This window comes from Macaca mulatta, chromosome 1, assembly GCF_049350105.2.
Source record: "Macaca mulatta isolate MMU2019108-1 chromosome 1, T2T-MMU8v2.0, whole genome shotgun sequence".
Taxonomy (NCBI): Eukaryota; Metazoa; Chordata; class Mammalia; order Primates; family Cercopithecidae; genus Macaca; species Macaca mulatta.
Window position 1 is genome coordinate 152,946,627 of NC_133406.1, and position 22,067 is coordinate 152,968,693.

Here is a 22,067-nt window from a genome sequence, read left to right on the forward strand (position 1 = left end):
ATTTAAATAATTGTACAACGTGTAATAATTATACAACTCACCATAATGTAGAATCAATGGGAGCCCTGAGCTTGTTTTCCTGCAGCTAGATGGTCCAATCTAGGGCTGATGGGAGAGTGACAGATCATCAGGCATGTGATTCTCATAAGGAGCATGCAACCTAGATCCCTTGCATGCGCAGTTGACAATAGAGTTCACATTCCTATGAGAATCTAATGCTGCCGCTGATCTGACAGGAGGTGGAGCTCAGGCAGTAGTGTGAACAATAGGGAGTGGCTGTAAATATAGATGAAGCTTTGCTTCCTTACCTGCTCACCTCCTGCTGTGCAGCCCTGTTCCTAACAGGCCATGCTCAGGGGTTGGGGACCCCTGAATTGACATATATGAGAGTTCCCACAGGTCTCATCTTGGTGTTATCAGACTCTGATTTTGCAAATCTAATGGGTGAGAAATTTTATGTTATCTTAAATTGAAACTGCATTTTGTGACTACTAGGGAGATTGAGCATATTTGCTGTTCAACCTCTCCATTTGTTGCTGGTGTTTGGCCACTCTGTTTCCTCTTGTCCCTATGGCACCTGCTCATTCTGGTTTTTTTACTTGCTTATGTTTAAGTAGAGATTCTTACCTTCTTTTCATTGTTTTGTTAGAAGTTTTCATATATTCAGATAATAATGCTTTGTCAACTATGTGTTGCAAATAATTTCACCCTGTCTGTGTTTTTGTTCTTTTTTTCTTCATAGTATCATTTGCTGGACAGAAGTGTTCTTTGTTTTTGTTTTTGTTTTTGTTTTGTGAGACAGAGTCTCACTCTGTCACCCAAGCTGGTGGTGCAATCATGGCTCACCGTAACCTTGACCTCCCGGGCTCAAGCCATCCTCCTGTATCAGCTTCCTGAGTAGCTGGAACTATAGGTATATGCCACCATGCCCAGCTAATTTTTATATTTTTTGTAGAGACAGGGTCTCACCATATTGCCCAGGCTGGTCTCACACTCCCAAGCTCAAACGATCCTCCCGCTTTGGCCTCCCAAAATGCTGTGATTACAGACCTGAGCAACCATACCCCAACTAGGCAGAAGTTTTTAATGTCAAACTTTTCCATTTTTGTGTGGTTTTACTATTGAATTGTCTTTTCCTACACTCAGATCATAAAAATATTCTCTAATTTCTTCTAAAAGTTTTTAAGTTTTGCTTTCACATTTAGGTCTTTGATTCACCAGGAATGGATTTGTTGTTTGTTAAGAGATAGGAATTCAAATTTTTTTCCCCATATGGTTAATTGATGTTAGCATGCTAGATCGTGGATTTGTACTGTCACCTCAGTCATCCATTATAATTCTGTCTGTTCCTGGATCTCTTCTGGGCAACCAATCCAATCTCTTCTGTTCCACTGGTCCAATGTGTCTCTTCCTAACTCTGTATTACACTGCATTAGTTATTATAAGTACAATTACAATAATAATGTTTCTTGCTATGCAGTATAGTATGCCCCATCTTATTCTTCTAAATCATCTTGTCCCTTTGCATCTTCAAGTTAATTTTATAATCATTTGTCAGATTATATTTTTAAAGTCTTATTCAAATTTTAATTAGACTTTATAGATTAATTTGGAAAGAAATTATAGCATTATAATGACAAGTTTTCTTATATATGAACATGACAGAGCTCTTTATTTATTTATTTATTTATTTATTTATTTATTTATTTGTTTATTGTTTATTGAGACAGGGTGTCACTCTGTCACCCAGAGTGGAGTACAGCTCACCAGAACCTCTGCCTCCCAGCCTCAAGTGATCCTCCCACCTCAGCCTCTGAAATACCTGGGACTACAGGCACATGTCACCACGCCTGGCTACTTTTTGTATTTTTTTGTAGAGATGGGGTTTTGCCATGTTGCCCAGGCTGGTCACAAACTCCTGGACTCAAGCCATCTGCCTGCATCGGCCTCCCAAGATCCTGGGATTACAGGCATGAGCCACCATGCCCAGCCTCTCCATTTATTTAGACCTTTTAATCTTAAAAAATTTTCTCCTTTAAGATTTTGTACTCCTTAGCTGGGCATGGTGGCTTATTCCTGTAATCCCAGCACTCTGGGAGGCCAAGCAACAGGATTATGTGAGCCCAGGAGCTCAAGATGAGCCTGGGTAAAAAAGCAAGACGCTATTGCCAAGAAAGAAAAAAAAAAGGATTTTGCACTCCTCAAAATTTTTGTTAGAATATTTTTTCTAAATGAAATACCTTTTCTAAATATTTTTCCAGTTGTTGAAATTTACAGGAATGCATTTCCTTTTGTATATGAATTATTTATCCAAAACTATGTTGAAGTCTTTTAAGTCCCAAACCTTCTCAGTATATGCTTTGTTTTTATTTTTACTTCATATTTATTTATTTTTTAATTTTTATTTATTTTTTTGAAACAGAGTCTCACTGTGTTGCCCAGGCTGGAGTGCAGAGGCGTGATCTTGGCTCACTGCAACCTCCGCCTCCTAGGTTCAAGCGATGTTCCTGCCTCAGCCTTCCGAGTAGCTGGGACTACAGGTGCGTGCCACCATACTCGGCTAATTTTTCATATTTTTAGTAGAGATGGGGTTTCACCGTGTTAGCCAGGATGGTTTCAATCTTCTGACTTTGTGATTTGCCCCCCTGGGCTTCCCAAAGTTCTTGGATTACAAGCGTGAGCCACTGCACCTGGCCCGCATTTTTATTTTTTTAACCATGTTATTAGTGAATTATAAACATTATCCTTACTTCTTTCTAATTAAAAAAAAAATCTTCATCATATATTGTAGACATAACTAGAGGCTCCAGCACAAAATGAATGCAAGTGGTATTAATGTTCAACCTATGTTCTCTCTTAAATTTGTAGGAGACTTTATCATTAGGTATAATATTTGCTGTGGATTCAGCAAAGATCTTTTTTATTGTTGTTTGAATGGTTTTCTTTCTATTTCTAGGTTGCTATGAGTTTTTATCACAAAGAACTGTAAGATTTCATAAAATATATTTTCTGCATCTGATGAGTGGTCTCATATAGTTTTTCTTCTTTAATTTGTTCATGGGGTCAATTATCTCAATAGGCTTCCTAATGTTAAACCAACCTTGCATTCCTGAGATATACTCAAGTTGGTCATGGCATACTTTTTTTTTTTTTTTTTTTTGAGATGGACTGTTGCTCTGTCACCCAGGCTGGAGTACAGTGGCACGATCTTGGCTCACTGCAACCTCTGCCTCCCAGATTCAAGCTACTCTCCTGCCTCAGCCTCCAGAGTAGCTGGGACTACAGGCACGTGCCACAATCCTTGGCTAATTTTTTTTTTTTTTCCCCGAGATGTATTCTTGCAATTTTTTTATTTTTAGTAGAGATGGAGTTTCACCATGTTAGCCAGGATGGTCTTGATCTCTTGACCTCATGATCTGCCTGCCTTCACCTCCCAAAGTGCTGGGATTACAGGCATGAGCCACCATGCCTGGCCTACTTCTTTTAATATATCATTGAATACATTATTTTAAATCTGTTTTATTTTGTGGGAAAATATACAACACAAAAAATTTACTCTCTTAAGTGTACAGCTTAAGTGTGCATCTTAAGTGACAGTTAAGTATTTCTGTGGAACCAATCTCCAGAACATTTTTGTGTTGCAAAATTGAAATTCTATGCCCATTAAACAACAAATCCCCATTTCTCCCACTCCAGTCCCCAGCAACCACTACTCTATTAATACTTTCTGTCCCTATGAATTTATTAGTGTAGATACTTAAATTAATAGAATCTTACAGCATTTATCTTTTGGTGACTGGCTTGTTGTCCTTAACATAATGTATTTAAGACTCATCCCATTGTAGCATGTTTCACAATTTCCTTTGTCTTTAAGAATGAATAATATTCCGTTATATATAATGTATATGTGTGTGTATATATACACATACATACAAATAAAATCTATATAGTCCCTTTTATTTTGTTTATTTTTTTTTTTGAGATGGAGCTTTTGCTCTGTTGCCCAGGCTGGAGTGCAATGGGGCAATCTCGGCACACTGCAACCTCTGCCTCCTGGGTTCAAGCAATTCTTCTGCCTCAGCCTCCCGAGTACCTGGGATTACAGGTGCCTGCCACCTGTAATCCCAGGTGGCTAATTTTTGTATTTTTAGTAGAGACAAGGTTTGACCATGTTGGCCAGGCTGGTCTCAAATGTTTGACCATAGGTGATCCAACCGCCTCAGCCTCCCAAAGTGTAGGATTACAGGTGTGGGCCATGGCACCCAGCCCCTTTTATATTTACATATAAATATATATAATTATAAAATAGAATATATATATATTACATAAGTCCACATATATATGATTTTTTTTCAATAAAGTTACACCAGGTGTGCTTGCCTCTTTTGCCACCTCTTCCATCTCCTGCACCTCTTCTGCTTCTGCCACCTCTGAGACAATAAAATCAATCCCTCATCTTCTTCCTCCTCCTCAGCCTTCCCAACATGAAGATGATGAGATTGAAGACTTTTATGATGATTCTCTTCCTCTAATGAATAGCAAACATATTTTCTCCTCTTCTTGATTTTCTTAATATAATAACATGTTCTTTCCTCTAGCTTACTTTATTATAAGAATACAATATATAATACATACAACATAAAATATGTGTTAATCTACTGTTTAGGTTATCAGCAAGGCTTCTGGTCAACAGTGGGCTATTAGTGGTTAAGTTTTGGGGGGAGTCAAAAGTTATATGCAGATTTTCAACTGGGAAGGGTGTCAGAGCCCCCAACCCCTGAGTTGTTCAAGGATCAACTACAGTAGGCAGTCTTTTCAGATTAGCGTCATTCACTTAGTAATATGCCTTTCAGTTTTCTCCATATCTTTTCATGGCATGATAGCTCATTCATTTTAATGTCTATTAATACTCCATTGTTTGGATATACTGTAGTTTATTTATCCATTCATCTGCTGATATGGTTTGGCTCTGTGTCCCCATCCAAATCTCATCTTGTAGCTCCCATAATTCCCATGTGTTGTGGGAGGGACTCGATGGGAGATGATTTAATCATGGGGGACGGTATTTCCTGTGCTGTTCTCCTGATAGTGAATAGGTCTCATAAGATCTGATGGTTTAAAAAACGGGAATCTCCTTGCACACACTCTTTCTTTGCCTTCTGCCATCCACGTAAGATGTGACTTGCTTCTCCTTGCCTTCCACCATAATTGTGAGGCTTCTCCAGCCACATGGAACTGTGAGTTCTCCATTAAACCTCTTTCCTTTTTAAATTGCCCAATCTTGGGTATGTCTTTATCAGCAGTGTGAAAAAGGACTAATACACCTGCTAAAGGATATCTTGGTTTCTTGGTTGCTTCCATGTTTGGGAAATTATTAATAAAGCATTTATAAACACCCATACATCCACGAGAAGGTTTTTATGTTGTTTGTTTTTTAGAGACAGGGTCTTGCTCTCTCACCCAGGCTGGAAAGCAGCAGTGCAACCACAGCTTACTGAAACCTTAAATTCCTGGGTTCAAATAACCCTCTTGCCTCAGCTTCTAAAGTAGCCAGGCCTACAGACACGTGCCACCATGTCTATCATTTTGTTGTTGTTGTTGTAGAGAGGGGGTCTCACTGTCTTGCCCAGACTGGCCTCAAACTCCTGACATGAAGTAATCCTCCTGCCTTGGCCTCCCAAAGCGTCACAATAGGCATGAGCCACTGCACCCAACCCCATGAGCAGATTTTTCTGTGTGAAACATAAGTCTTCAACTCCTTTGGGTAAAAACCAAGGAGCATGGTTGCTGAATCATATGGTAATAATAGCTTTAGTTTTGCCTATTCACTGCCTTCAGGGAGATTACAGTCTAGTTAAAGTGATGCTCAAATAAATAGCTAAGTGAAATACAGTGTTGAAATGTAAAATGCTCGAGAACAAGGAGCTATTAGAGAATGTCATGGTTTCATGCCAAATGGAGGAAATTATATCTAAGCCGAGAACTAAAAAGTGAATGGTAATTATTCAAGCAGAGAGAGCGGGAAAAGAGATCCAGGCAGAATGAAAAGAATGTACAAAGACTCCTTGGCATGAAACAGATACAATTAAAAGGCTCATTGCAGACACTGTAAAGAGAATCAGTGGGAAAAAGCATGGCAGTAAATGCTGGTGTAGCTCCACTCAAGAGATGTTGCCACAGCTGGACCCAACTAGGCTAGAATTAGCTACACAAAGAAACAAAACAGATAAACTAAAAAGTCACAAAACTCGAGGGAAGTCATCTTCATACTGGCCTAAATGCCCTGCGAAATAAGAAAAAACAGTATGCAAAAGAAAAGATAGGAATGGCCTTTCTTGACTTCTGACAAGTTGCCAGACTGCAACATCTCGGACAGATAAATATATTGTTCAATAATTCATCACGTGTTTCTTCTTCATATTCTCTCTACCAGATTCTACGTTCCTTGAGCACAAAAATTATGTCTAACTTATGTCTAAACTCCCTTCAAATATAACCCAGAAAACACATTGTAGGCATGTTAACATTGCTTTTCACTGTGAGCAGCAAGTCCCTACATGATATTTACATCTCATATGCTTTGATAACATTTTTCAAGACCTTGGTGTCTCTGACCTCTAAGAAAGAAAATAACAAAACTTTCAAGACAGGCATGAGTTAGTATATTATCCTTGTTTGAAACAATCCGTTGAAAGTGAGCTGTGTCCCCCAGAATATAAGGTCTCCTTTACACTCATTATGGTGTAAATAAATATGAATTTCCATATGATTACTAAATTGACACTATTTTTCCTGTATTTTCCTACTGTTATAAGAATGAATGGGAAATACGTAATTTTTTTAACACACGATTTTCCTTCCCCCTTCAGAAAAATTCTAAGCCCTCTGGGAAATCAGCATTTTTGGCACTTGTTAAAAACAATGTACATTTTTACCCTGTGAGGTAAAAACAAGATGGAGGTTTTCTCAAATGTATTGAGTGCTTTTGAGAACACAAGGTCACTCTGGTCATGTCACATAAGTTCAAAGATTGAAGTACTTTCTTAATTTTCTTTAATCTAATGGGGACATAGTGGGCAATAAAGTATCATGACCCTTATTGTCCTTACTTAGCCCTATTTTGAGAATGCAGGGAAGGGACACAGGACACAGAGTGAATGACTTTCCTAGAAACTACTGTAAAAAGTATTCATAGATTATACGTATCAGTAAATACATACAAGTATTTCTTCTCTCTCTTTCTCCCTGTATATAATATATATGTGACACATATAAATTGATAAAAGGTCATCAAGAAAAAAGACAGATAGTTTCCTAGATGGCTTTGTTTTGGATTGATACAAGTATCAAAAAAAGACTGATTCAACTATTTGCAAAACTCAAGTATCATTTATTCAAAGTATAGTTGACCTGTGAACAAGGCAAGAGTTAATGGCACTGACTCCTGCGTAGACAAAAATCCACATATAATTTTTTTTTTTTTTTTTTTTTTTTGAGACAGAGTCTCACTCTGTTTCCAGGCTGGAGTACAGTGGCGCGATCTCGGCTCACTGCAACTTCTGCCTCTCGGGTTCAAACAGAGCCTCCTGCCTCAGCCTCCCGAGTAGCTGGGACTGCAGGCACGCCACCACGCGCAGCTAATTTTTTGTATTTTTACAGGCATGAGCCACCAAGCCCAGCCAAAAATCCACATATAACTTTTGACTCTCCAAAAGCTTGACTACTAATAGACTACTGTTAACCAGAAGCCTTACCAACAACATGAACAGTCAATTAATACATATTATATACTGTATTCTTATGATGAAGTAAGCTACAGAAAAGAAAATGTTATTAAGAAAATCATACAGAAAAGAAAATATATTTACTTTCATTAAGTGGAAGTGGATCATTGTAAAGACCTTCATTCTTGTCATCCTCACATCAAGTAGGTTGAGGAGGAGGAAGAAGAGAAGGGGCTGGTCTTGCTGTCTCAAGGTTAGCAAAGCCAGAAGAAGTGAAAGAGGTGGAAGGGGAGGCAGGAGCGGCAGGCACACTTGTGTAACTTTGAGAAAGTGCATATTAATTTCTCTCTAACATTTTGCTTTTCACTTCTTTAAAAATGTTTCTATACAGTACCAATCCTTCTTCCACCATTTGGTTTCAGTGCCCATATTATAGAAGGGTCTATATTATAAACGAAGTCAAAAGCAGTCTCAAATAATCAGAACCCTTCTGCCAGCTTGTCTAATTTGTGTTCTAGCACTGCTGCTTCTGTCTTCTTGCTCATTGTCTGGCACTGGTGCAGAAGCACTCATCTCCATTAAGTTACCTCCTATTAATTCCTCTAGTGCAGTGTGTTAACTCTTAAATTTCTCCAAGATCCAAATCTTGAAACCCTCCCTGCACCATACCATTTTTGCGATATCCAGAATCTTTCATGACTTTCTTGATTGATTCTGTCATAAATCCTGTGAAGTCATGCATAACATCTGGACCCAGTTTTCTCAAGCAGGGACTTATTATTTTGAGTTTAATGGCTTTCACAGCTTTTTCTGTAACGACAATGGCATCTGCAATAATGTAATCCTGCCAGACTTTCAAGATGTTCCCTCTAACAGGGTTCTCTTTCGTGACATTGGAAATCCTTTCCATAGAGTATCATGTGTGATGAGCCTTAAAGGTCCTTATGACCTCCTGATCTAGAGGCTGAATTAAAGATGTGTTTGGGGGCAAGTAGACCACTTCAACACCTTTGGTGTCAAACTCATGAAGTCCTGGGGACCCAGGGGCATTGTCTAATTTCAAAAGAACTTTAAAAGGCAGTCCTTTATTGGCAAGGAACTTCCTGACTTCAGGAACAAAGCATCAATGGAACCAATCCATAAAAATGATTCCCATTGTCCAGGCCTCCTCGCTGTACAACCAAAAAATTGACAGCTGGTATTTATTTATATTTTCCCTCATGGCTCCCAGGCTAGCAACTTTATAGATAAGGATATTCCTGATCATAAGCCTGCATGTGTTTGTACAAAATAGTAGAGTTGGACTATCCCTTCCTGCCTTAAATCTGGTGCTTGTTTCTCTTCCTTACTAACAAATGTCCTTTATGGCTTCTTTTTCCCCCCAGAATAGGGGACTTTCATCTGCATTAAAACCCCATTCAGGCAGATATCCTTTCTTCTCAATGATTTTCCTAATGACATCTAGGAACTTGTCTGTTGCCTTTTGGTTGGCAAAAGCTGATTCTTCTGTTACCTTGACATTTTTAAAGCAAAACCTCTTTCTAAAATTATCAAACCATCCTTTGCTGGCATAAAATACTCAACCTTTAGATCCTTCTCCTTCCTTTTGCTTTCAGTTGCTATATAATGACTTCACTTTTTCTCTAATCATATTAAAGTCTGCAGGTATGCTGTCCATATAGCAATCCTGCATACACATAAAAACTGCATTCTCAATACAAGATAAAAAGATATTTTGCAAAACGAGGATGAATGTTGTGCCTGCTGGCATACCTGCAGTGACACCTTCAGGAATTTCCTTTTATATTTTTCACAATGGTTCTTTTACTTGGATTTATTTATTTTGAAGTGGCAGGCAACTGCAGCTGCAGACCTCAGTTTATGTTACATTTTAAGCCATTCAACTTTTTCGTGTAATGTCATGACTTTTCTCTCCTTGTTGGGAGCACTTCCAGCACCACTAGTGGCGCTTCAAGGCGCCCTGGTGTTATTCAAGGTTCTGGGTGTGGTGCTAAACACAATGAAAACCAAGTGAGAACCACAAGAGATTACTTTTTACTGCAATAAACAATTTGTTATAGAGAGAAAGTACTAATGTGGAGGTGATTAGTAGCATCACAGGGCGTTTTAAGCAGATACTCCAAACACTTGAGCTCAGAAGGTGGCTACAAAATTATTACAGTAGTACAGTATGTACTAGAGTTAATTTTATGTAGTTATGATTTAATACTGTGTCTTTATGTTTGTTTACATTTCTCTCCACTGCAAATGGCGCCATGTAGATTCTGCATGTGTTTGTGTGTGTGTGTGTGTTTCAATAAATTTTAGCTTTTTATAATAGATTTATGTATGCTTTATGACAGTGAATGATAAAACAGACTAGTATCTACATATATCTTAATTTTTTCAACACTTCTGGGCTACACAGTTTGCAAGGTTTTTTTTTCAAATTGTTGCAAATCTCCAGAACATTTTCTAATATACTTATTTTTAAAAATCCATTTATAAGTGGACCCATGTATTTCAAACCCATGTTGTTCAAGGGTTAACTATAGTTACTGAGCACAATGTTCCAGACAGTATATTAGGTTCTTAGGATATATAGTAGTGCATAAAGTAGATACATCTTATACTTAATGTCAGGCCATACTGCAGGGCAAATAGCCTTTAAGATATATCTTGGAAAGGATTATGTACATGACAAATATGTCTCTTGTGGGAAACCAATTACTAATAGTTCCTGTCATTATTTTCATCTTTTTTGGGGGGTGGGGCAAGGTTTCACTCTTTCGCCCCAGGCTGAAGTGCAGTGGCGTGATCTCAGCTCACTGCAACCTCCACCTCCCAGGCTCAGTTGATCCTCCCACCTCAGCTTCCTGAGTAGCTGAGACTACAGGTGTGCACCACCATGCCTGGCTAATTTTTTGTATTTTTTTTATAGAGACAGGGTTTCATCATGTTGCCTAGGCTGCATTATTTTTTTCTTCAGCAGAGACGGAGAATTAGAACAATTATTATAATAAGTCCATTTCATTCAATCCTCTCTACTGGTATTAAGTCATTCACACAGGGCAAACAACAAAAGGAATATCTTCCTACGTGCAAATATTCAACCAGGGTTTGACAGTTATTTCCAAATTGTTCAACACTAATTTTCCCTGTCACCTTTCTTCTTGTGTGGCCATCTCTGGGTGTCTCCAGCCTACCTGCATGCAGTAAAGGAATTATCCTTTGCTTTTCACTAATATGTCTTCTACATTAGACCACATCTTTCAAACCACCCCAGATGGTGGATTTTTACATGACTCTTTCTACACTCACAAACATTATTTCCTTATTGCATGGCAAGTTTGGTAACTTACTAAGTGAAAAGAATATGTGTGTATATACATATATATGCCCATACTTCCAGAGAATGGCTCACTTCACACTTAGGTTTGATTTCAAGGGAATTGAAAAAAGTCCTATATCCTGCTGTGAAGTTAAAGGGAAAGATCAACCTAAGTGGGTATTGTAGCAGTTTTCCTTATTATAATTGTTCATTATCTAATTATAATTAAAAGAATACTGGTAGAACATCGCTTCCAGGTTTCTAAGAACAGTTCTTTTATAGAGCTCCTTTCTTGTTCTTAATATTTCTTTAAGCAATAGGTTTTTTGAAGTGTATTGTATGTCTCTCAAAATAGAAACTGTAAACCTTTAAGTCATTTATCTATTTTGAACTTAACCTACTCATGAGGTCACCATATGTCTCTTCTTTCCCTCCCATACTTTGAGTTACATTTTCTTTTTGAGGGCCAGTGGTTTTGTTTTGTGTTTTAATCAATTATGAAAAAGTTTGCCTTTATGACATTCTTAATAGCTTAAGTATATTTATAAGATGTAAACGTTCAAAGTAAATGGAATATGTCCTGTCAAATATTTTTATTAAAAAAAAGAGCAAGAGAGGCAAATTATTTAATGTGATTCAAAAAATTTTGTAGGTAAAATGTAGGAAAGTCTAATCTGGAAATGATGAAAGTACAGACTAATTGTGGGAGAGTAATAACCAACTTGGACAATTGTTAATCTGTTTAAAAACTCTTAGCTGGTAATCCCTGATGATCTGTAATTACCCAGAAACTGTTCTGGTTGGTCAGCACTTTTATTAAAGAAGACTAGATACTTTGGAAGTCATTGAAGTCATATGGTCAATAGTTTTAACAAATAATGTGTCTATTAGATTAAGTAAATTCTGTTTTATTCTTAGTTTACCAAGAACTTTTTTACATTTGTGATACTGAATTTTATCCAATTTTTTTCTTCATCCACTGAAATGATTGTATGAGTTTTCTGCTTTATTCTATTAATGTCAGTGATTCATTGATTAGTTTTTGTTTTTGTTTTTTAAGTGAAAGCAAGTTTATTTAAAAAGTAAAGGAAGAAAGAATGGCTACTCCATAGGCACAGCAGCATCACTGATTAATTTTTAAATGTTAAACCAACCTTATATTCAAGAATAGACTTAATTCATTATGATGTATGTATTATTTTAATGTATTACTAGATTCTATTTTCCAATATTTTGTTCAGGATTTTTGCAGCTATGTTTGTATGAGAAATTGCCCTATGCTTATTTTTTTTTTAAAGTACTTGACAAGTTTTAGTATCAAGGGTATGCTGACCTTTTAAAATAAATTAGAAAGTGTTTTTATTCTCTGGAAATATCTGCATATGATTGTTGGAAATTGGTGTAATTTCCCTTAAATATTTGGAAAAATTCATTGGTGAAGCTATCTGGGATTAAAGACTTTTTGTGGGAAGGTTTGTATTAAGGATTCAATTCATATAATATATATAAGAATATTCAGATTTTTTGTTTCTTGTTTTGTTAGTTTAGAAAAACTGTGTTTTCCTAGAAATTTATATATTTCACTTAAGTTTTTCAGTTTCTCAGCATAAAGTTGTTCACATTATGCTCTTAGTATTCTGTCAGTCTCTCGAATCTGTAGTGATGTCCCATTTTTCAGTTCTAATATTGGTAATCTGTATCACTCTCTTCTTGATCAATCTATCAGTTTAAAAGTCTTTTCAAAGAACAACCTTTTGGCCTTGGTGGTTTTATTTTCTTGTAAATTTGGTTTTTATATTGCTATTCTCTATATTCTCTACTTTTTTTTTTTTTTTTTTTTTTTTTGAGATGGAGTCTTGCTCTGTCACCCAGGCTGGAGTGCAGTGGCTCCATCTTGGCTCACTGCAAGCTCCGCCTCCCAGGTTCACGCCATTCTCCTGCCTCAGCCTCCCGAGTAGCTGGGACTACAGGTGCCCGCCACCATGCCCAGCTACTTTTTTGTATTTTTTTTTTTTTTTAGTAGAGACAGGGTTTCACTGTGTTAGCCAGGATGGTCTCAATCTCCTGACCTCGTGATCCGCCCGTCTCAGCCTGCCAAAATGCTGGGATTACAGGCATGAGACACTGTGCCCGGCCTATTATTCTCTACTTTTATCTATAGGGGTTTCTTCTGCTTTTGTTGGTTTTCATTTGTTGTGAGTTCTTCCCCATATTTCTTGATATCAATTCTCATATTCTTGATATTAAGCCTTTCTTCTTTTAGCGTGTATACATTTAAGGCTATAAGTTTCCCCTTAATCACAGTCTCAGCAAATTCCTAAAAATTTTGATATATTTTATTATCATTTGGTTAAAAAATTTTTCCAGTTTTCTTAGTGACTGCTTATTTTCTGCATAAATGATTTATAAATGTGCTACTTGATTTCCAAACATTTGGATTTTGTATATATGTTTATTAATTTACAGCTTCATTCCACTGAGAATAGAGAGCATACTCTGACTGATCTCAGTATTCCAAACTTTGAGACTTAATTGATGATCCAAGATATGGTCAATTTTGGTAAATATTCCACATGCACTTGAAAATAATGTGTATTGTTAAGTTCAGATATTTTACCTATTTATTGACTTTTATCTGCTTTGTTTACAAGTTAGTAAGAGAAGTGTTATAGTCGCTCACTGTTATTATAGATATGTCTATTTCTACTTTTTTCTGTCTATTTTTGACTTGTGTATTTTGAAACTATGTTACTAGGTGGTACAAACTTAAAATTATTATCTGCATGTAGTTATTCAAATCCTTTTATCGTTTTGAAATGTCACTGCTTATCTTCAAAATGCTCCTTTATCTGATATTAGTATAAATACACCAGCTTTTGGGGGGGGCTAGGATTTGCATTATTCCTGTGTCCATCCTTTTACTTTCAAATTTTCTGTGTACCTATGTTTAAGATGTATCTCATGTAAGCAACACATAGTTGGGTTTTGTTTTTTCATCCAGTTTGACAATCTTGTTTTTCAATTGGAGTATGTAGTCTATTGACATTAAATGTAATTACTGATATTTGTAGTTTCATAGCTATAATCTTACTACTTGTTTTCTATTTGTTCCTTCTGCTTTGTATGTTTTTCTTTTCTTTTTTCCTTCTTTTAAATTAATTATTTTAAATCGTCCATTTTCTTTCTGTTGGTTTGTATTTTATCATTTTTAATGATTACCCTAGAGATTAAAGTATGAATCTTTATTTTACTATAGTCCAACATAGAAATAAATTCATGTTTTTACTCCTTCCCAAGTAATACTGATGTTACCAACATGTTGATTCCCTTTGCCCTTTCTACCTTTTGTGTTACTTGCTGGGGATTTTCGTTCCATATATTTTTTGTACTATACATGACATTACTGTAATTAGGTTTCACAGTAAATGTTCATTTTTATTTACCCTTATTATTTAACACTGGCCAATGGCTGGCTGGCTTGCTTGTTCTTTCCTTCTTTCTTTGTTTATTTCTTTGCTTCTCTCTTTTCTTTGCTTGTTCGTTTCTTTCTTTCTCTCTGACATTAAACTTTCTTATTGTTAGGTTGGTTTGCTACTAGAAAAGTTGGCAAATAAACCATTTAGACAACTGATTGGAGCTTTAGAAAAATTTGGCTCATGTGGACTGAGACAAGGTGACCAAACAGTAAGTCTGAAAACTTCAGTTTGATAGTGAGCTTACCACTGGCTGGCTATAGAACACTGGACAAGTTTCTCAACTTGCCTATCTTAAAGTGAGGGAATAGAGCTTTACAGAAAGTTGATTCCTATTTTAGTTTTTTGTAATACTAAGACATTTTTTCTTTGCCAGGACTATTCTAATAGACTGTTCCATTATGTCATACTGTCTCTTATTTTTTAATTATTAGTTTATTTAAATTATAAATTTATTTATATTAATTTAAACAATAAATTTAGTTTTGTTGAATTGTTTTGAATCCAATTATAGGCACAAGTATAACAACAAGAGATTTTTGTTACTGCCACTAAAATCTAAAAGTTAAACAAATTCCAATATTTCAGTTTTTCTACAAATTATCATATGAAAATTATATTGTCAGTTAAATATAACATTTTCAAAGACTATTAAAAATTTTGCTGCTTTCTTGATTATCTGTGATTCTTATTTCCAATGCTGAACAAATACACACACACACACACACACACACACACACACACACGCGGATATAAAGGCACATTTTCTGTGGTATGTTATTTTATGTTTCCAATTATCTCAAGGGATATAATGAAATTCTCAAGAATTTATTTTAATTCACTTTAATTTAAAAAATAAATATGCCCCATACCATTTTGGGTGCCGGGTGTACAAATAAGAGAAAATAATTAGTATTAAGTTAAACAATCTCTAAGAGGTTGGAAATAAAATTTAAAGGACAAATAACACTTCTTATTTCTTGTAACATACTAGGAATTCAGCAAATGTTGAATAAATGAATGAATGCCAACTATGAATAAAAGGGAATTAAATTTTGTACAATCATTCGAACAGGAATATGATTGAGAGTGACTGACGCTGCAACTTGGCAATATCTGGGGAAATCAGAATTATGTGGTTTATTTCTTTAAACTGAAAAGAAGCATTAACAGAATGGGCCAGCATTTTTGTCATCACAAGCCAGTGGTATAATCGTAATTAGTAGCTGCCAGCAATATTCCATTGCAACCAATGCAGCCATGTAGAAATCAATACTTCTCTAGATAAACCCAAGGAAAGGCATGCTCATGTCTGCTTTAAATACTGTTTCCTCTCATTTCCTTACCTTATCTTATCTTGAAAATTTTGTTCTCAAATGTATTCATAATGTTTGACTTGTTAGACTTATTACTTACAAAGTCAAAAGCAATCTATATTGTCTACAGTCCATAGTCCAAAACTAACTCACCTGGAAAACAACTAGATTTGTTTAACTCAAGCAGGAGGAAAATTTTCAATTTTCCAACAAGTTCTCCAAACTAACATGCTTATCTTTTTCTTGAAAATATATTTCAAATGCTCATTCCTCTTCCTACTTCTAAAGGCTTCTCTCTCATAGCCTATCAAAAAGTTTTACCCCTCCTAGAATTTACAGTAGAATTTAAGGAAAAAGCAGCACAGATTTCAACAATCGAGAGGGGACAGAGGGGACAAGCCTTGTCCTCACAGAGCAAATCTGGAGACCCTCTGGATGGATCTTCAGCATGTCCACAGCCTTCTAAACAGTGCTTCATATTTACTTGATCCTCGAAAAAGAGAAATAATCTATGTTCGTGGTATAACATTTCAGCAAATATATAGAGTGTACAAATAAGAAAAATTAAAGGTATCCATAATTTCGCCACAGTTATTTTATTCTGTAGAGCATTCTTTTTTCATGCTGAATCAAGGCAACATTTTATGTACAGCCTGTACTCTGCTTTTTTGTATTTTATTTTATAGATGTTCTAAAATTAGTAGGTTCCCTATTGATAAAAATTTAGGCTATTTCTACTTTTTTAATGTCTTAAATAATTTTAGATGTATATCCTTGTCTACGAATCTTTGTGTTCATAACTGTTTCCTTATAATGAACTGCTGGCCATGGAATTATGTGTACCTTTGGCATAGCATTTTATAGCTCTAGATAAAGTTTACAAATCACCAAGATCACAATTTTTTGCACTACATGTAAGTGATATACAAGAATAGCAATTTTTCAATAACTTTAGCAAAATTAAATATTACAGTTTTCTTTGTTCCTTGCTAATTTCTACAAGGATAAATGTATCTGTCAGTTTCATATTTATTTTTCACAACTTCTTATTTGAAACAGGCAAGTTCAGCTGTACTGTGGAAAAAGGATTTAGGTAAAGATTGAACCTGGTGAAATGCAGATGGCCGGTTCACTTGAGGACATTCCATTTCTTCGCTTCTCCAATGGAGGAGATGTCTGCACGCAGCTCACATGCTTGCATGTATGGTGGCATTGCCTACTCTCTACCCAGTTGTCCCACCAACTCCCTACACTCTATACCACTGAAATCTGTGCAAACAAGATCAAGCTACTGATCATCTTCTGAACAATGAATTCTTTTCTGACAGGGAAGGATTGTTCTGCAACTTATGTGGAACACCAAGGGTGCTGGAGACTCAGGTCCATAGAACCCAGGTTTACCATATGGATGTGCATCATAACACTGTATCATGATAATGCAAGACTAAACACTGGAGTTGATGCCCAGGTCAATGATGCTGTGTTTATCAAACAATAAAACTATTATCTTAAAAATCTGCATAACTTGAAACCATCCTAGACGATTCAATACCTCAAGACTTTCAAGAGAACAAACATTGTGAACAACAGCTAGACTTTCTTATGAAGAGAAATAATTAAATTATAAACCAATTTTTATGCACCCTGAGATTTTTTGTTTTGTTTCCCAAGCTGAGTATCCTTGAGAAATTCAACAGTGGTAAGTAAAATTGCATCGTAACTGCTGAGGATTTGTTCAACATTCAGTACTTATTGACCAGAAGCATTTAAAGTGTTTGGGTAAGGAATATAGACTCAGACCAGACTGCCCCAGCTCCAACCCAGCTTCTCCACTTAATAGCTATAAAGTTGAGCAATTTAGTGAACCTCTCAGTGCTTCAGTTTTCTCTGTAAAATGGGGATAATTTGAATCTATCAGCAGATGCTACGAGGGTTAAATAAGAGAATATGGGCTTACAACAATGCCTGAAACACATCAAGTGCTCTATAGATGGTATCCATTAATGTAAGGCCTCCATAGAACAGACATTTGACTAAATATAGCAACATATCAAATATATTCACAGAAATTAAACATGGTGATTAGCTTCAACTAATTTCCATCATAGCAGGGAAAACAAAACAAGTATTTAAAATCTACACATTATTTAAGATTAAATGTATCAAAATCTTCATTAATTCCATGTTATTCAATGTAATCTTTCCCACGGCAACTTAAATGTATTTCTCTTTAACACGTTCTACCAAGTTTTATAATTATGTACATGTCTATTCTTTCCTACCAGATTCTGATATCCTTGAGATAGATTCACTTCATCCTCTTTCTGCATGCCTGGTTGAATGACTAGCATAAAGCAAATGCTCAATAAATGTCTGATGAGTAAATGAATAAAAATATACGGCATTATATGGTGACGAAAGCATCACACAAAAGCATCACAACTGAAGCACAATTAAGCACCATGGACATTAACCTTCATCTCCTGCCATGAATCTGAAGAGATCCAGAGAGATCCACACCTGATCTGCATTTGTAGGGCGAGTTTTATGAAAAACATGGCATGGGAGGAGGTTCCTAAATGTTTAAACACAGCACTCGGTCTTATAGAGGCTCTGCTTCTTTAATCGGCCCTTTCTAATCTTCTCTCCTCATTGTGAAATTCAGGAAATATGTTTCTTTACATGCCTCCTCAAATTTACAGAACTGGCCCAAGCATTGATTTTCTAGACATAATTCACCCCCATTGCAGATGTCCTAGGAAATGGAGAGCTCTATGACAAAAATACACATCATGTATCCAAAGTAACTTCATAATGGTTTCTGGGTTGTTAAAACAGGAGGAAACCATTGCCTTTTAGAGGAAAGTTACAGTAAATGTCACCATATGAATAAACATTGCAGTGACATGCTTAAGCCTGGTTTTACTTGTTATGATTATGTTGTCTGACTCTTACCACCAGAAGTGTTTCCCTCATATTTTCCTTCACATTAACATTTACGATGGAGGGGCAGCATTCCCCTTTGCTCACATTGGCCAAAATGAGTCCCTTTACACCCAGCAGTATTTCAACAGTTACAGACCAGTGAGAGACCAGCATAAACCCAGCTTGCTATGGGCCTCAGCATGTTCCACCAGCTTTACCCCAGCCAACAAAACTGCCATTTGGAATCCATCTGCTGCATTTCACGGACCTAAATTCTGACCTAGTGGGTAGTCATTGAACTCGAACTGAGCAGAAAGGACCAGAGGTTCTAAAGGGAAACATTCTTCAGCTCTACTACATGTGCCCTAAGACATGAAACACCTAAGACAGCACCTTGAGGCATATTTTTCAGTGCAGAAGTAGCAGAAAACAGAACATGACTCCCCACCCCTTCTTTATATTCCAATGAGATTTGCTAGTTTAACCAGAGCTGCAGTACAAAAGCACTTGTGGTTCATGTTATATTAATAGTGTGGCCTGATTATCAAACACCATTACTCTTGGTTATCTTGCAGCGGCTGTACAGAGCTGCTATAAGTCAGAGTGACTGCCCACACAGTGTTAGCTCCATGCTTATGATAACAGTATTCTTAATGCAAAAGTGCATTTGTGAAATTATTGCCTTTTAAAGATCAGATTTGTTATAAATGAGATGTGATCACACAATTGCTTTTCTCTGTATAAAAAAATTAAATACATAAATTAAATGTCAGTATCCTCCGTTGTCGTGGTTTCCTACGGGTCAGTTTACTTGTGGTCAAACTCTGAGGTATGGCTTTCAAAGCAGATGCGTTGTTAGCTGAATCCTGGCCAGAGGCACAAGCAGTTGCTTTTCTTCTTCTTTCTTTGATGTTGTCTTCTGTAGTTCTGATTGCGGCCTTGTGGATCCAACCCTTTTTTATGCTTGTCGAGGGGGACTTTGTTTAGTTTAGTTTTGTTTTTTAAAGCAGTAATGATAATAGATCGGAAACCATACCATTTCCCTATAGATTCAAATCATTGTTTCCGGTTCTTTGCAGAACTCCATGTGGCTCAGAGTGGCTGCATTCAGAGTGCCTTAATGCTAATACGACCGTGGTTGACTTTTTAATGTAACCCTCCCTCGCTGGGACACTTTTTCACAAGCTCGGGTTTTGTGTGGAGAAGAGACAAAGACAGGAAGGAAAGCAACTCTAATAAAGTAAAAGAACTCGGTTTTAATGCTCACTAATCTCCTTCTCTAGGTTACAGGTCTCATTATACATGTTACACCAACCAGGAGTCAGAGAGCTATGGCTTTAGTTGTGAAACACAAGGGACTCTATTGCCGTGCATCTTCCAACACTCTCAAGTTCCTTTACAAACAAAAATATAAGGGGAGAATATACAGGACTCTCCCCCTTCTTATGCTTTTCCTATTTGAACAGCATTTGAGAATCTTTGATTGTTATAGACGGTTAAGCTTTTCAGACCTAATTCATTAAAAAAAATATATTCATGACAAGTTGTTTGAAATGTGGTCCCTTAAGCTTTTTCTGTCTTTTAGAAACTGTTTCATATCGCTATCTAAGAAGAAAAGCCAGCCAAGATTTACATTTTAATTTAGTTAACCAAATAGTTCAGACTGTGTTCTCCAAAGACAAAGACTGGTCTGTAAGTGGGCCGGATTTTCCTGTATTTTATTGCTGTAATTTGCATGAGAAACACCAGATCCTGTATAATTGTTGCTTTGTTGTTGTGATACGAGTAGCTGTTTCCAATGTCAATAATTATAACTTGAAATGAAATTTACTAGCAGTTAGGGGGTGGGGAGTGGAGGCGACTGCCAGCCAGTCAGAATTTCACATCAAACTAACCACAGTCTAGCCTTCTAAATGTGATGCGTGCAGCGACCAGGCTTCCAACAAAACTCCACACAAAGTAAACAGAATGAGCAAGTCACTTGAGCCTCCCCACACTACACATCTCGTGTTATGCCATTTTGTTTGGTGTCTAATGAAGAACTAGCATGTTTTATATATGATGGCTGCTAATTGCTTCATTACCCATGCAAATCATAAAGGCAAACTGTGTCTTATCATAAAATCAGTAACTAGGCCATTTAAAAGCGAGGCTCAGGGAAGCATTATTATGTCCGTGCTTCTTTTGTGCCTGAATTCTTTTTTTTTTTTTTTTTATGACTTTGTATTAAGTTGTAGCATTTTCCCTGTGGTCATTTGTTCCTTTAGATTAGTCTTCAGTTAAGATAAGCATGTAATGGATGAAGCAGCGAGGGACTGTGTCGAGATTGCTGCTGCTGCCGCAGCGGCTCTTGGCCCCGCGGTGTGAGCTGACTCACCCACCACTTTGCCCCGGATGCTCTCAACTTATCTGAGAGGGAGGACGTTGTGAAGAGAGACTGCAAAATCTTGGATCTGCCCTTATAGCCGTGTGCCTGCCTCGGCTCTTTGTCAACATGGGGGAGATTCCATTGCTGAGACCCACTGCTGCACGGTCTTTTAAAGGTAACACGAAATCAGCAGAGTGGAAAAAGAAAATGAAAACGGAAGCAGGATAGAGAACGGAACACCTTCTAAGACCCCCGGCTGAGTGGGGTGTCCTGATGGACAGACAGCTCTTCATTACTGGAAATTTGGACCCTCCTGAGCTCCTTATTCCAGATAATTAACACCTTAGTGTTGACTAAGGCTATGTCCCACATTTTCCTGATAATCAACTCATAGCTAATAAGGCATTTTGTTGTCCTTATTGTTGTTCTCATCAGAGGAAGGAGAAAAGTTCAATGAAGGACTCTTTTTAAAAACCCATACATTCATAACAAAATTAAAATCTTATAAAGTAGTTTTCATTAAATCACCCAACCCAAGTACTGTAGGCATATACACTGGAAGACCAAGGAATCTTTTACGGTGAATATAATTCCAGGCTAACTAGCAGAGGTAGTGTCAAGGCAACAAAGAAATTCTGCCTGTGCACTAATTCCTCATCGCAGCTGTTGGGGTGTTAGATTAGGAGGCTGTACACCTTTCCCAGGAATATTAAAGCAGACTGTCTAACCGCCTGTGTTTGTCCTCGTAGCCTCATTCTTGCTGCTAGCAGAGCATGTCCCAACTGTTGTCAATTTATCAATGTAACGTGCACTGGTGGGCACAGTGTGAGCAGCCATTAGGACAGGTGCCTCTATCCATCACAGCCAGTCACTTATTCCACCTTGTCAAGGAAACTAAATGGAGCTTTTGGAGAAATGTAAACAACTCTC

At 36.9% G+C, this 22,067-nt stretch overlaps 1 long non-coding RNA gene across 1 annotated transcript; it reads left to right on the top strand.

Annotated features, from left to right (window-relative positions):
• The first annotated feature begins 323 nt into the window (after window positions 1-323).
• Window positions 324-19,502, top strand: LOC144337800 (uncharacterized). The gene is made up of 4 exons (XR_013411354.1): window positions 324-444; window positions 2,423-2,540; window positions 16,904-17,543; window positions 18,130-19,502. It is a non-coding gene; the product is annotated as an uncharacterized LOC144337800 (long non-coding RNA).
• The last annotated feature ends 2,565 nt before the right edge of the window (window positions 19,503-22,067 follow it).